This window comes from Symphalangus syndactylus, chromosome 3 (genome assembly GCF_028878055.3).
Source record: "Symphalangus syndactylus isolate Jambi chromosome 3, NHGRI_mSymSyn1-v2.1_pri, whole genome shotgun sequence".
In the NCBI taxonomy this organism is placed as follows: Eukaryota; Metazoa; Chordata; class Mammalia; order Primates; family Hylobatidae; genus Symphalangus; species Symphalangus syndactylus.
Window position 1 is genome coordinate 40,714,747 of NC_072425.2, and position 13,011 is coordinate 40,727,757.

The window sequence follows — 13,011 nt, forward strand, 5'->3', positions numbered from 1 at the left end:
GCATCTCCTCACCCAGGAAGCGCAAGGGGTCAGGGAATTCCCTCTCCTAGCCAAGGGACGCTGTAACAGAAAGCACCTGGAAAATCAAGTCACTCTCACTCTAATACTGCGCTTTTCCAATGGTCTTAGCAAACGGAACACCAGGAGATGATATCCCGCGCCTGGCTCAGAGGGTCCCACGCCCACGGAGCCTCGCTCATTGCCAGCACAGCAGTCTGAGATCTAACTGCAAGGTGGCAGCAAGGCTGGGGGAAGGGCGCCCACCATTGCTGAGGCTTGAGTAGGTAAACAAAGCAGCCTGGAAGCTCGAACTGGGTGGAGCCCACCGCAGCTCAAGGAGGCCTGCCTGCCTCTGTAGACTCCACCTCTGGGGGCAGGGCATAGCCGAACAAAAGGCAGCAGAAACCTCTGCAGACTTAAATGTCCCTGTCTGACAGCTTTGAAGAGAGTATTGGTTCTCCCAGCACAGAGTTTGAGATCTGAGAACGGACAGACTGCCTCCTCAAGTGGGTCCCTGACCCCCAAGTAGCCTAACTGGGAGGCACCCCACAGTAGGGGCAGAATGACACCTCACATTGGCCAGGTACCCCTCTGAGATGAAGCTTCCAGGGGAACGATCAGGCAGCAACATTTGCTGTTCAGCAATATTCACTGTTCTGCAGCCTCCGCTGCTGATACCCAGGCAAACAGGGTCTGGAGTGGACCTCCAGCAAACTCCAACAGACCTGCAGCTGAGGGTCCTAACTGTTAGAAGGAAAACTAACAAACAGAAAGGACATCTACACCAAAACCCCATCTGTATGTCACCATCATCAAAGGCCAAAGGTAGATAAAACCACAAAGATGGGGAAAAAACAGAGCAGAAAATCTGAAAATTCTAAAAATCAGAGCGCCTCTCCCCCTCCAAAGGAATGCAGCTCCTCGCCAGCAATGGAACAAAGCTGGACGGAGAATGACTTTGACAAGTTGAGAGAAGAAGGCTTCAGATGATCAAACTTCTCAGAGCTAAAGGAAGAAGTTCAAACCCATCGCAAAGAAGCTAAACACCTTGAAAAAAGATTAGAGGCATGGCGAACTAGAATAACCAGTGTAGAGAAGTCTTTAAAAGACCTGATGGAGCTGAAAACCATGGCACAAGAACTACATGACGAATGCACAAGCTTCAGTAGCTGATTTGATCAACTGGAAGAAAGGGTATCAGTGATTGAAGATCAAATGAATGAAATGAAGTGAGAACAGAAGTTTAGAGAAAAAAGAATAAAAAGAAATGAACAAAGCCTCCAAGACATATTAGACTATGTGAAAAGACCAAATCTACATCTGATTGGTGTGTACCTGAATGTGACGGGGAGAATGGAACCAAGTTGGAAAACACTCTGCAGGATATTATCCAGGAGAACTTCCCCAATCTAGCAAGGCAGGCCAACATTCACATTCAGGAAATACAGAGAATGCCACAAAGATACTCCTCGAGAAGAGCAACTCCAAGACACATGATTGCCAGATTCACCAAAGTTGAAGGGAAGGAAAAAATGTTAAGAGCAGCCAGAAAGAAAGGTCAGGCTACCCACAAAGGGAAGCCCATCAGACTAACAGTGGATCTCTCAGCAGAAACTCTACAAGCCAGAAGAGAGTGGGGAGCAATATTCAACATTCTTAAAGGAAAGAATTTTCAACCCAGAATTTCATATCCAGCCAAACTATGCTTCATAACTGAAGGAGAAAATCCTATACAGACAAGCAAACACTGAGAGATTTTGTCACCACCAGGCTGGCCCTACAAGAGCTCCTGAAGGAAGCACTAAACATGGAAAGAAACAACTGGTACCAGCCACTGCAAAAACATGCGAAATTGTAAAGACCATTGAGACTAGGAAGAAACTGCATCAACTAATGAGCAAAATAACCAGCTAACATCATAATGACAGGATCAAATTCACACATAACAATATTAACCTTAAATGTAAATGGGCTAAATTCTCCAATTAAAAGACACAGACTGGCAAATTGGATAAAGAGTCAAGACCCATCAGTGTGCTGTATTCAGGAAACCCATCTCACATACAGAGACACACATAGGCCCAAAATAAAGGGATGGAGGAAGATCTACCAAGCAAATGGAAAACAAAAAAAGGCAGGGGTTGCAATCCTACTCTCTGATAAAACAGACTTTAAACAAACAAAGATCAAAAGACACAATGAAGGTCACTACATAATGGTAAAGGGATCAATTCAACAAGAAGAGCTAACTATCCTGAATACATATGCACCCAATACAGGAGCACCCAGATTCATAAAGCAAGTCCTTAGAGACCTACGAAGAGACTTAGACTCCCACACAATAATAATGGGAGACTTTAACACCCCACTGTCAACATTAGACAGATCAATGAGACAAAAAGCTAACAAGATATCCAGGAATTGAACTCAGCTCTGCACCAAGCAGACCTAATAGACATCTACAGAACTCTTCACCCCAAATCAACAGAATATACATTCTTCTCAGCACCACACCACACTTATTCCAAAATTGACCACATAGTTGGAAATACAGCACTCCTCAGCAAATGTAAAAGAACAGAAATTATAACAAACTGTCTCTCAGACCACAGTGCAATCAAACTAGAACTCAGGATTAAGAAACTCACTCAAAAGCACTCAACTATATGGAAACTGAACAACCTGCTCCTGAATGACTACTGGGTACATAATGAAATGAAGGCAGAAATAAAGATGTTCTTTGAAACCAATGAGAACAAAGACACAACATACCAGAATCTCTGGGACACATCCAAAGCAGTGTTTAGAGGGAAATTTATAGCACTAAATGCCCACAAGAGAAAGCAGGAAATATCGAAAATTGACACCCTAACATCACAATTAAAAGAAATAGAGAAGCAACAGCAAACACATTCAAAAGCTAGCAGAATGCAAGAAATAACTAAGGTCAGAGCAGAACTGAAGGAGATAGAGACACAAAAAAACCCTTCAAAAAATCAAAGAATCCAGGAGCTGGTTTTTTGAAAAGATCAACAAAATTAATAGACCACTAGCAAGACTAATAAAGAATAAAAGAGAGAAGAATCAAATAGACGCAATAAAAAATGATAAACAGGATATCACCACCAATCCCACAGAAATACAATCTACTGTCAGAGAATACTATAAACACCTCTACGCAAATAAACTAGAAAATCTAGAAAAAATGAAAAAATTCCTGGACACATACACCCTCCCAAGACTAAACCAGGAAGAAGTTGAATCCCTGAATAGACCAATAACAGGCTCTGAAATTGAGGCAATAATTAATAGCCTACCAACCAAAGAAAGTCCAGGACCAGACAGATTCACAGCCAAATTCTACCAGAGATACAAGGAGGAGCTAGTACCATTCCTTCTGAAACTATTCCTATCAATAGAAAAGGAGGGAATCCTCCCTAACTGATTTTATGAGGCCAGCATCATCCTGATACCAAAGCCTGGCAGAGACACATCAAAAAAAGAGAATTTTAGACCAATATCCCTGATGAACATCGATGCAAAAATCCTCAATAAAATACTGGCAAACCGAATCCAGCAGCACATCAAAAAGCTTATCCACCATGATCAAATGGGCTTCATCCCTGGGATGCAAGGCTGGTTCAATGTACACAAATCAGTAAACGTAATCCAGCATGTAAACAGAACCAAAGACAAAAACCACATGGTTATCTCAGTGGATGCAGAAAAGGCCTTTGACAAAATTCAACAGCCCTTCATGTAAAAACTCTCAATAAATTAGGTATTGATGGGACGTATCTCAAAATAATAAGAGCTATTTATGATAAACCCACAGCCAATATCATACTGAATGGGCAAAAACTGGAAGCATTCCCTTTGAAAACTGGCACAAGACAGGGATGCCCTCTCTCACCACTCCTATTCAACATAGTGTTGGAAGTTCTGGCCAGGGCATTCAGGCAGGAAAAAGAAATAAAGGGTATTCAATTAGGAAAAGAGGACGTCAAATTGTCCCTGTTTGCAGATGACATGATTGTATATTTAGAAAACCCCATCATTTCAGCCCAAAATCTCCTTAAGCTGATAAGCAACTTCAGCAAAGTCTCAGGATACAAAATCAATGTACAAAAATCACAAGCCTTCTTATACACCAATGACAGACAAACAGAGAGCCAAATCATGAGTGAACTACCATTCACAATTGCTTCAAAGAGAATAAAATACCTAGGAATCCAACTTACAAGGGACGTGAAGGACCTCTTCAAGGAGAACTATAAACCACTGCTCAGCAAAATAAAAGAGGATACAAACAAATGGAAGAACATTCCATGCTCATGGGTAGGAAGAATCAATATCATGAAAATGGCCATACTGCCCAAGGTAATTTATAGATTCAGTGCCATCCCCATCAAGCTACCAATGACTTTCTTTGCAGAATTGGAAAAAAACTACTTTAAAGTTCATATGGAACCAAAAAAGAGCCCACATTGCCAAGACAATCCTAAGCCAAAAGAACAAAGCTGGAGGCATCACATTACCTGACTTCAAACTATACTACAAGGCTACAGTAACCAAAACAGCATGGTACTGGTACAAAAACAGATATAGACAAATGCAACAGAACAGAGCCCTCAGAAATAATACCACACATCTACAACCATCTGATCTTTGACAAACCTGACAAAAACAAGAAATGGGAAAAGCATTCCCTATTTAATAAACGGTGCTGGGAAAACTGGCTAGCCATATGTAGGAAGCTGAAACTGGATCCCTTTGTTACTCCTTATACAAAAATTAATTCAAGATGGATCAAAGACTTAAATGTTAGTCCTAAAACCATAAAAACCCTAGAAGAAAACCTAGGCAATACCATTCAGGACATAGGCATGGGCAAGGACTTCATGTCTAAAACACCAAAAGCAATGGCAAGGAAAGCCAAAATTGACAAATGGGATCTAATTAAACTGAAGAGCTTCTGCACAGCAAAAGAAACTATCATCAGAGTGAACAGGCAACCTACAGAATGGGAGAAAATTTTTGCAATCTACCCATCTGACAAAGTGCTAATATCCAGAATCTACAAAGAACTCAAACAAATTTATAAGAAAAAACCCCATCAAAAAGTGGGCAAAGGATATAAACAGACACTTCGCAAAAGAAGACATTTATGCAGCCAACAGACACATGAAAAAATGCTCACCATCACTGGCCATCAGAGAAATGCAAATCAAAACCACAATGAGATACCATCTCACGCCAGTTGGAATGGCGATCATTAAAAAGTCAGGAAACAACAGGTGCTGGAGAGGATGTGGAGAAATAGGAACACTTTTACATTGTTGTTGGGACTGTAAACTAGTTCAACCATTGTGGAAGACAGTGTGGCAACTCCTCACGGATCTAGAACTAGAAATACCATTTGACCCAGCCATCCCATTACTGGATATATACCCAAAGGATTATAAATCATGCTACTATAAAGACACATGCACATGTATGTTTATTGCAGCACTATTCACAATAGCAAAGACTTGGAACCAACCCAAATGTCCATCAGTAATAGACTGGATTAAGAAAATGTGGCACATATACACCATGGAATACTATGCAGCCATAAAAAAGGATGAGTTCATGTCCTTTGTAGGGACATGGATGAAGCTGGAAACCATCATTCTCAGCAAACTATCACAAGGGCAAAAAACCAAACACCTCATGTTCTCACTCGTAGGTGGGAATTGAACAATGAGAACACTTGGACATAGGAAGGGGAACATCACACACCAGGGCCTGTTGTGGGGTGCAGGATGTGGGGAGGGATAGCATTAGGAGATATACCTAATGTAAATGACGAGTTAATGGGTGCAGCACACCAACATGGCACATGTATACATAAGTAACAAACCTGCACGTTGTGCACATGTACCCTTGAACTTAAAGTACAATATAAAACAAAAAACAAAAAAGACAAAAGATAGCAAGTGCTGGCAGGGATGCGGAGAAAAGGAGATACTTATACATTCCTTGGTGGTAATGTCAATTAGGACAGACATTATTAAAAATAGTCTAAAGGCTTTTCAAAAAACTGAAAATAGAACTATACATGATCCAGGACTCCCACTGCTGGACCTATAGCCATATCTGTTCAGTATGTTGAAGAGATGTCTGCACTCCCATGTTCATTGTAGCATTATTCACAACATCCAAGATATAGGATCAATTGAAGCATCCATTAATGGATGAATGGATAAAGAAAAGGTGATGTATGTGTATGTGTGTGTGTGTTTGTGTGTGTGTATGATGTGATATATATTGCATTATAGAAATAGAATACTATTCAGCCCTTGAAAAGAAGAAAATCCTATTATTTGCAACAATATGGATGGATCTTGATGGTATTATTATTATTTATTTGTTTTTGAGACAGGATCTCACTCTGTCACCCAGGCTGGAGTGCATTGGTGTGATCTTGGCTCACTGCAAACTCCGCCTCCCAGGTTCAAGGATTCTTGTGCCTCAGCCTCCTGAGTAGCTGGGATTACAGAAGCACACCACCATGCCCGGCTAATGTTTGTATTTTTAGTAGAGATGGGGTTTTGCTATGGTGGCCAGGGTGGTCTTGAACTCCTGGCCTCATGTGATCCACCTGCCTTAGCCTCCCAAAGTGCTGGGATTACAGGCGTGAGCTACCACACCCAGCCCGGATGATATTATTTTAAGTGAAATAAGCAAAGTACAGAAAGATAAATATCACCTGATCTCACTTATATGTGAAATCTAAAAAAGTCAACCTCATAGAAGCAGAGAGTAAAGTAATGGTTACCAGGGACTGGGATGGGGAAGTACTGTGAAAACATTTGTTGAATGATACAAAATTTCGGTTAGACATGAATAGTAAGTTCAAGAAATTTACAATTGTACAACATGGTGAATATGGTTAATAACAATGTATTGCATACTTAAAAATCACTAAAAGAGTGGATTTTAAGTTTTCTCACCACAAAAAATAATAAGAAGGTGAGGTAATAAATATATTAATTAGCTCGATTTAGCCATTGTAAAATGCATGCATATTTCAACACACCACATTATATAACATGAATATATATAATTTTTGTCAGTTAAAAAATAATTAAATAAAGATAAAAAAGATTTGAGAAGAAGGAAGCCTTGTCAATTGTGACACAAAGATGAATCTAGAAGACTTTATTCTTAGCTCATTATGCCAGGTACAGAAAAATATTCTGTGTGATCTCACTTGTATGTGGAATCTAGACAAGCAGAGAGTAGAATAGTGGTTGCTAGGGGCTCTGGGATGGGGGTGGGAATGGGGAGAAGTGGGTCAAAAGGTACAAAATTTCAGTTCCACAGGATAAATAAGTTTTGATGATCTATTGTACCGTGTAGTGATAATGTATTATATATTTTAAAATTTCTAAGAGAGTCTATCTTAAATCCTCACCTCAAAAAAATGATAAGTATGTGAGATGATGGATATGTTAATTAGTTTGAATCATTTCACAATGTGTCAAAACATCATGTTGTACACCATAAATATATATAATTTTTATTTGTCAATTATACCTCAATAAAACTGGGGGAAAAAGGGAAAAGGTAGGGTGAAATCACTTATCATTACATCTTCCTGATATGGTCTGGCTGTGTCCCCTCTCAAATCTCATCTTGAACTGTAGCTGCCATAATTCCCACCTGTTTTGGGAGGGACTCAGTGGGAGGTAATTGAATCATGGGGTTGGATCATTCTCATGCTGTTCTTGTGGCTGTGAATAAGTCTCACAAGATCTGATTGTTTTATAAAGGAGAGTTCCCCTTCACATGCTGTCTTTTGCCTGCTGCCATGTAAGATGTGACTCTGCTCCTCATTCACCTTCCTCCTTGATTGTGAGGCCTCCCTAACCATGTGGAACTGTGAGTCAATTAAACCTCTTTCCTTTATAAATTACCTAGTCTTTTTTAGGAGTGTGAGAACAGACTAATACATGTCCTAAACAATTTTGCGGCTTTCTTTCAATCTTTGTCTGTGTATATTCCATTGTTTACATCATGCTAATCGGAGTGTGTTTAGGAACTATTTTGTAAAGAAATACTAAAAAACATGAGCTTATGACACAATCTCTGCATTTAAAACCCTGAAAATATACATACTTATTTCCAAGGAAAGGAAACAGGTAAACTGCTTGATTTACTGAGCTGCTGGGAGTGTGATGCTTTTCTTCTCCTTTGATTTGACTTAATGTTGTTAATGCAATAAGAGGAAGGAAATGTTAATTCTTAAAGTTGAAACTGCTAGGAAAGCATTGAATCTTGAAGGACACTGAAGGACAAAACATGATTTTTCTCTACGTTTGCTACTATCTTATTTCTTATGTACTTGTGAATATCTTATTTGATAGTATATTTCATGTCAGACTTTGAGAATAGGAGAACTACTGTAATTGAACAACAATAAATTTGAAAAGTAATTTCAAGAAGACCACTCACTAGAGCAAGGACATGTTTTCCAATAATATTCTAATCTGCCATCATGATTGTTCCTTTCATCAAAAACAAATTAATAAATATCTTAATCTACCTGGTAGCCATATGTTACATCAATAAAATGACCTCTATTACAAGTGTAGCTAAAGTGACAAGGCCTTCTTCATGAATAATGGCAGATGTGTATAATGACAGATATTGATTTTAGCTTTTAAAATCAATTTTCCTAGCTCATTATAGCTATCTTTTTATGATTTCACTTAGCAGGTACATTTATTATTAAGTCTGTGCTTTCTAAATAAAAAAGGAAATATCCTGTAGTGGCATGCACTGTTTAAGTGCATTATATTTATTATATTAAATATATTGAGCTTTAGCAATACTCTTTTGGATTGAGCTTTAACAATACCTTTTTGGATAATTATTTTCCTTTTATACATGAAGACATGAAGGTTAAGCTTACAGAGACAGTAATATACATGGGATATTAGTCCAGGTAATGGCCGACACCAAAGATTCATTATTTTTTCACTACAACATAAACATCAATTAGCAAAGTTGCTTGGGAAATTGGATTATTACATCTTCAGGTTTAAATTTCATAGTAAAAATAAAATTAATCTACATCTTTTAGGTTCATGTAAAATAATGGCAGCCATGTTAATCTGAATTTCCCAATGTGTTCTACAAAAACACATTTGTACAGATCAACGAGAAGAATGAATAAAACTACACATGCTGTGCATATACAGCCTAACTAAGAGACAATGCTATTATGATTTTGAGTGTGTCCCTCGAAGTTCATCTGTTGGAAACTTAATCCCTGATGCAACAATGTAGAGAGGTGGGACCTTTAAGAGGTAATTAGGTCATGAGGGCTCTGTCCTTTCTTGCTCTCTTTCTTGTGCTCTTACCATATTATTCTTTCTGCCATGGTGTGACACAGCAACAAGATGCCTGCCAGATGCAGTTCCCTTGACCTTGGGCTTCCCAGCCTCCAGAACTGTAAGAAATAAATCTCTGTTCTTTATAAATTACTCTGTGTCAGGTATTTTGTTATAGTAGCACAAAACGGAGTAAGAGAATACCATAAAATACAATTTATAAGTATGTAAATATGCATTTTAAAAGCATATACGATATAACTGTTCCCCCAGGAGTCTGGCATCCCCAATAAGACACAATTATATTTCAGAATATAATAAAACTCATAACATTGTATAACAGGAAATGCATGTCTAAAATAATATGTAGGTATGTTATTTTAATAGGAAGTGGTGGGATAGGTAGACATTCTGTCCTTAAAAAGTTGTTTGCTAATATTTTTGAAGAGAATTGGGCTCCATATATGACCTGCTCAGAGCAATTTACTTTGTTTAAGAAAGATTATTATACAGATTACATAGTCCTATCCCAAATGCTTGGAACTACCAGAAGTGTTTTGGATTTCAGAGGTTTTTGGTTTTTGCTATATTTGCATAAATATAAGATTATCTTGGGGATGGGACTCAAGTCTAAACATGAAATTCATTTACACACAGAGCCTGAAGGTAATTTTATACAATGTTTTAAATAATCTTTTGCACAAAACAAAGTTCTGACTGCATTTTGACTCTGACTTGTCACATGAGGCCAGGTGTGGCAGTTTCTTCTTGTGGCATCACATTGGTGCTCAAAAAGTTTCAGATTTTGGAGTATTCAGGATTTTGGATTTTTGGATTAGGAATGTTCAACCTGTTATATACATGAAACAATCTTAAATATTTTATGATTTCACAAAGGACTGTCAGAAGAACAGCAGAATTTTAACCACTGTATCATCATGTTCTACCAGAACAAAGGAGCTCTAAGCAAGTTCACATTTGCAAGAGCACAAAGCTATTTTTAAAATATATAGTACTTAAAGCTACCTTGAAGGTTTAGATAACTAAAGAAAAACAACATAAACAAATTTAGATGTATTTATTTCCTACTAATGGCGTCTTAGTCTGTTTTCTCTTGTTTATAATAGAATACCTAAAACTGGGTAATTTATTTTGAAAAAGGAATTTATATCTTATAGCTATAAAGGCTAAGAAGACCAAGGTTGAGGGGGCCACATCTGGTATGGATCTTCTTGCTGGTGGGGACTCTTTACAGAGTCCCTAGGTGGCTCAGGGCATCAAATGGAAGGGAGACTTAGTGTGCTAACTCAGGTCTCTCTTCCTCTTCTTATAAAATTACCAGTCCCACTCCTTGTGATAATACATTAATCCATTAACTTATTGATCCTTTAATCCGTGAGTAGATTAATTCATTCATAAGGGCAGAGTCGTCACAACCCAATCACCTCTTAAAGGTCCTGTCGATACTGCCAAATTGGGGATTAAATTTTAACATGAGTTTTTTGGAAAAAAAAAATTCAAGCCACAGCAAGTGGCATACTTCAACTTTATAGAATGCTGAAGGCCTTAGGGTCTTCTAGAAGTTATTGAAAAATATACTTCTTAGACTACCTTTGTATATTCTCTGGGAACCCTTAACACTTGCCTCTATATCACACAGTACATTAGGAAGCTACAAATTGCATCATTGAAAAGCTCTGATGCTTGTTAGAATCAGTGAATTTTAGTGCTTACATCAGGATGTCCTAAAGGACTTTTCAAAGTGCATTGTAATGACTTGTTAGCAAGTGTATGTTTTCCTCTTAACCGTTGCATATTCTTTTTTTGTTTAGTAAAATGGCTAGCAAAGTAGAAGCCCCTTAAATATTTGTTGATTGTGAAATGGGTAAATTACCCTCAGAACTTAGACAGAAAATTATGCTCTGCAAGAGTTTACTAAGAATCAACACCAGATTGGACAAAAGTATAGGTAGGAACAGAAATGACCAAGCCTGAGAATAGATTTATGTATGTGTTGCCATGGGATTCTTGGGAAGGACTCAAATACAATGACAAAAACGAGGACGTTTGCTTAGATTTGAAATATAATAAACAAAAGCCTAGGTAAAAGACTGTCTTCATGCTTCCGTGCCAAAACTGAGGCCTGAATGTCTCCAGCACCTGTCCTTTCTCCCATGGGTCCTGCTAAAGCTGTGTCCCTTTAGGTCAATACTAGCTTGCTATCATGAGCCACAGTTGAGTCTGGCAGAGTAATTACCTAGAGAAACCAGAAGTCAATCAAGCCTAAAGGGTACAAGTTATCATGTTTAAGGACAAAAAAAAAAAAAGTCTCAGCTATTAGATCCATGATTAAATATCGGGCTGAATACACAAAGAGAAGTAGGCAGCCTTGAGCTGTAAATGCACAGGGCAGAAAGTGGAATTAAAAAATTGAAGAAGGAATTGAAAAAGGCACACGAAGATGGTTCATGACGTTACCTATGTTAGGGGTGTTTCCCAGAGCATTATCTTCCTGGGTGTGGGGTCTATTGTGCGTCCTGAGTGAAATATTTAGATATTAGGTGGACAGCAAGAGAGAGAGATTACCCTAGCCATCCTACACAAGTTGTAATTTCTATTAGACAAATACTGCATGATCTCACTTGTACGTGGAATATAAAAAAACAGAACTCATAGAAACAGAGAGTGGAATGATGATTGCCAGAAGCTGGGACTAGGGAAATGGGAAAATGTTCGTCAAAGGGTACAAACTTTAAGTTATAAGATAAATAAATTCTGGAGACTTAGTGTACCAGAATGGTAACTATGGTTAATAATAATATATTGTACACAGATATTGTTTGACTTACAGTGGGTTACATCCTAATAAACCCATCATAAAATCAAAACATCGTAGGTCAAACCATAGTAAGTTGAGGACTACCTGTACTTGAAATTTGCTAAGAGAGGCTGGGCGCGGTGGCTCACACCTGTAATCCTAGCACTTTGAGAGGCTGAGGCAAGCGGATCACGAGGTCAGGAGTTCGAGACCAACCTGGCCAACATAGTGAAACCCTATCTCTATTAAAAATGCAAAAAATTAGCCAGGCGTGATGGTGGGCACCTGTAATCCCAGCTACTCGGGAGGCTGAGGAAGGAGAATTGCTTGAACCCAGAAGGTGGAGGTTGCAGTGAGCCAAGATCAAGCCATTGCACTCCAGCCAGGGTGACAGTGTGAGACTGTCTCAAAAAATAAAAAAATAAATAAATAAAATAAAAGAACATAAAATAAAATAAAATAAAAAATAAATTTGCTAAGAGAGTAGATCTTAAGTATTCTCACCACACATCCCCCTAAATGGTAACTATGTGAGGTGATGGATATGTTAATTAGCTTGATTCTGGTAATCATTTCACAATGTATATGTGTATCAAAACATTACTTTGTACACCTTAAATATATACAATTTTTATTTGCCAACCATATTTCAATAAAGCTAGAAAAAGAAAAACAATAGAAATAAACAGCTGTATTTTACCTTCACTTACTACCTTTTTGGTACTATTCCTTTCTTTGTGAAGATCTGTATTTCTGACCTATATTGACCTTTTCTGTAAAGAACTGCTTTTAACACTTCTTGCAAGAAAGATC

The 13,011-nt window shown here is 38.2% G+C and overlaps 1 long non-coding RNA gene across 1 annotated transcript in view; it reads left to right on the top strand.

Moving 5' to 3' along the window:
* The window catches only part of LOC129478477 (uncharacterized), a 363,400-nt gene that overhangs the window by 258,576 nt on the left and 91,813 nt on the right, over positions 1-13,011 (top strand). The gene's annotated exons all lie outside the window — the stretch shown is intronic.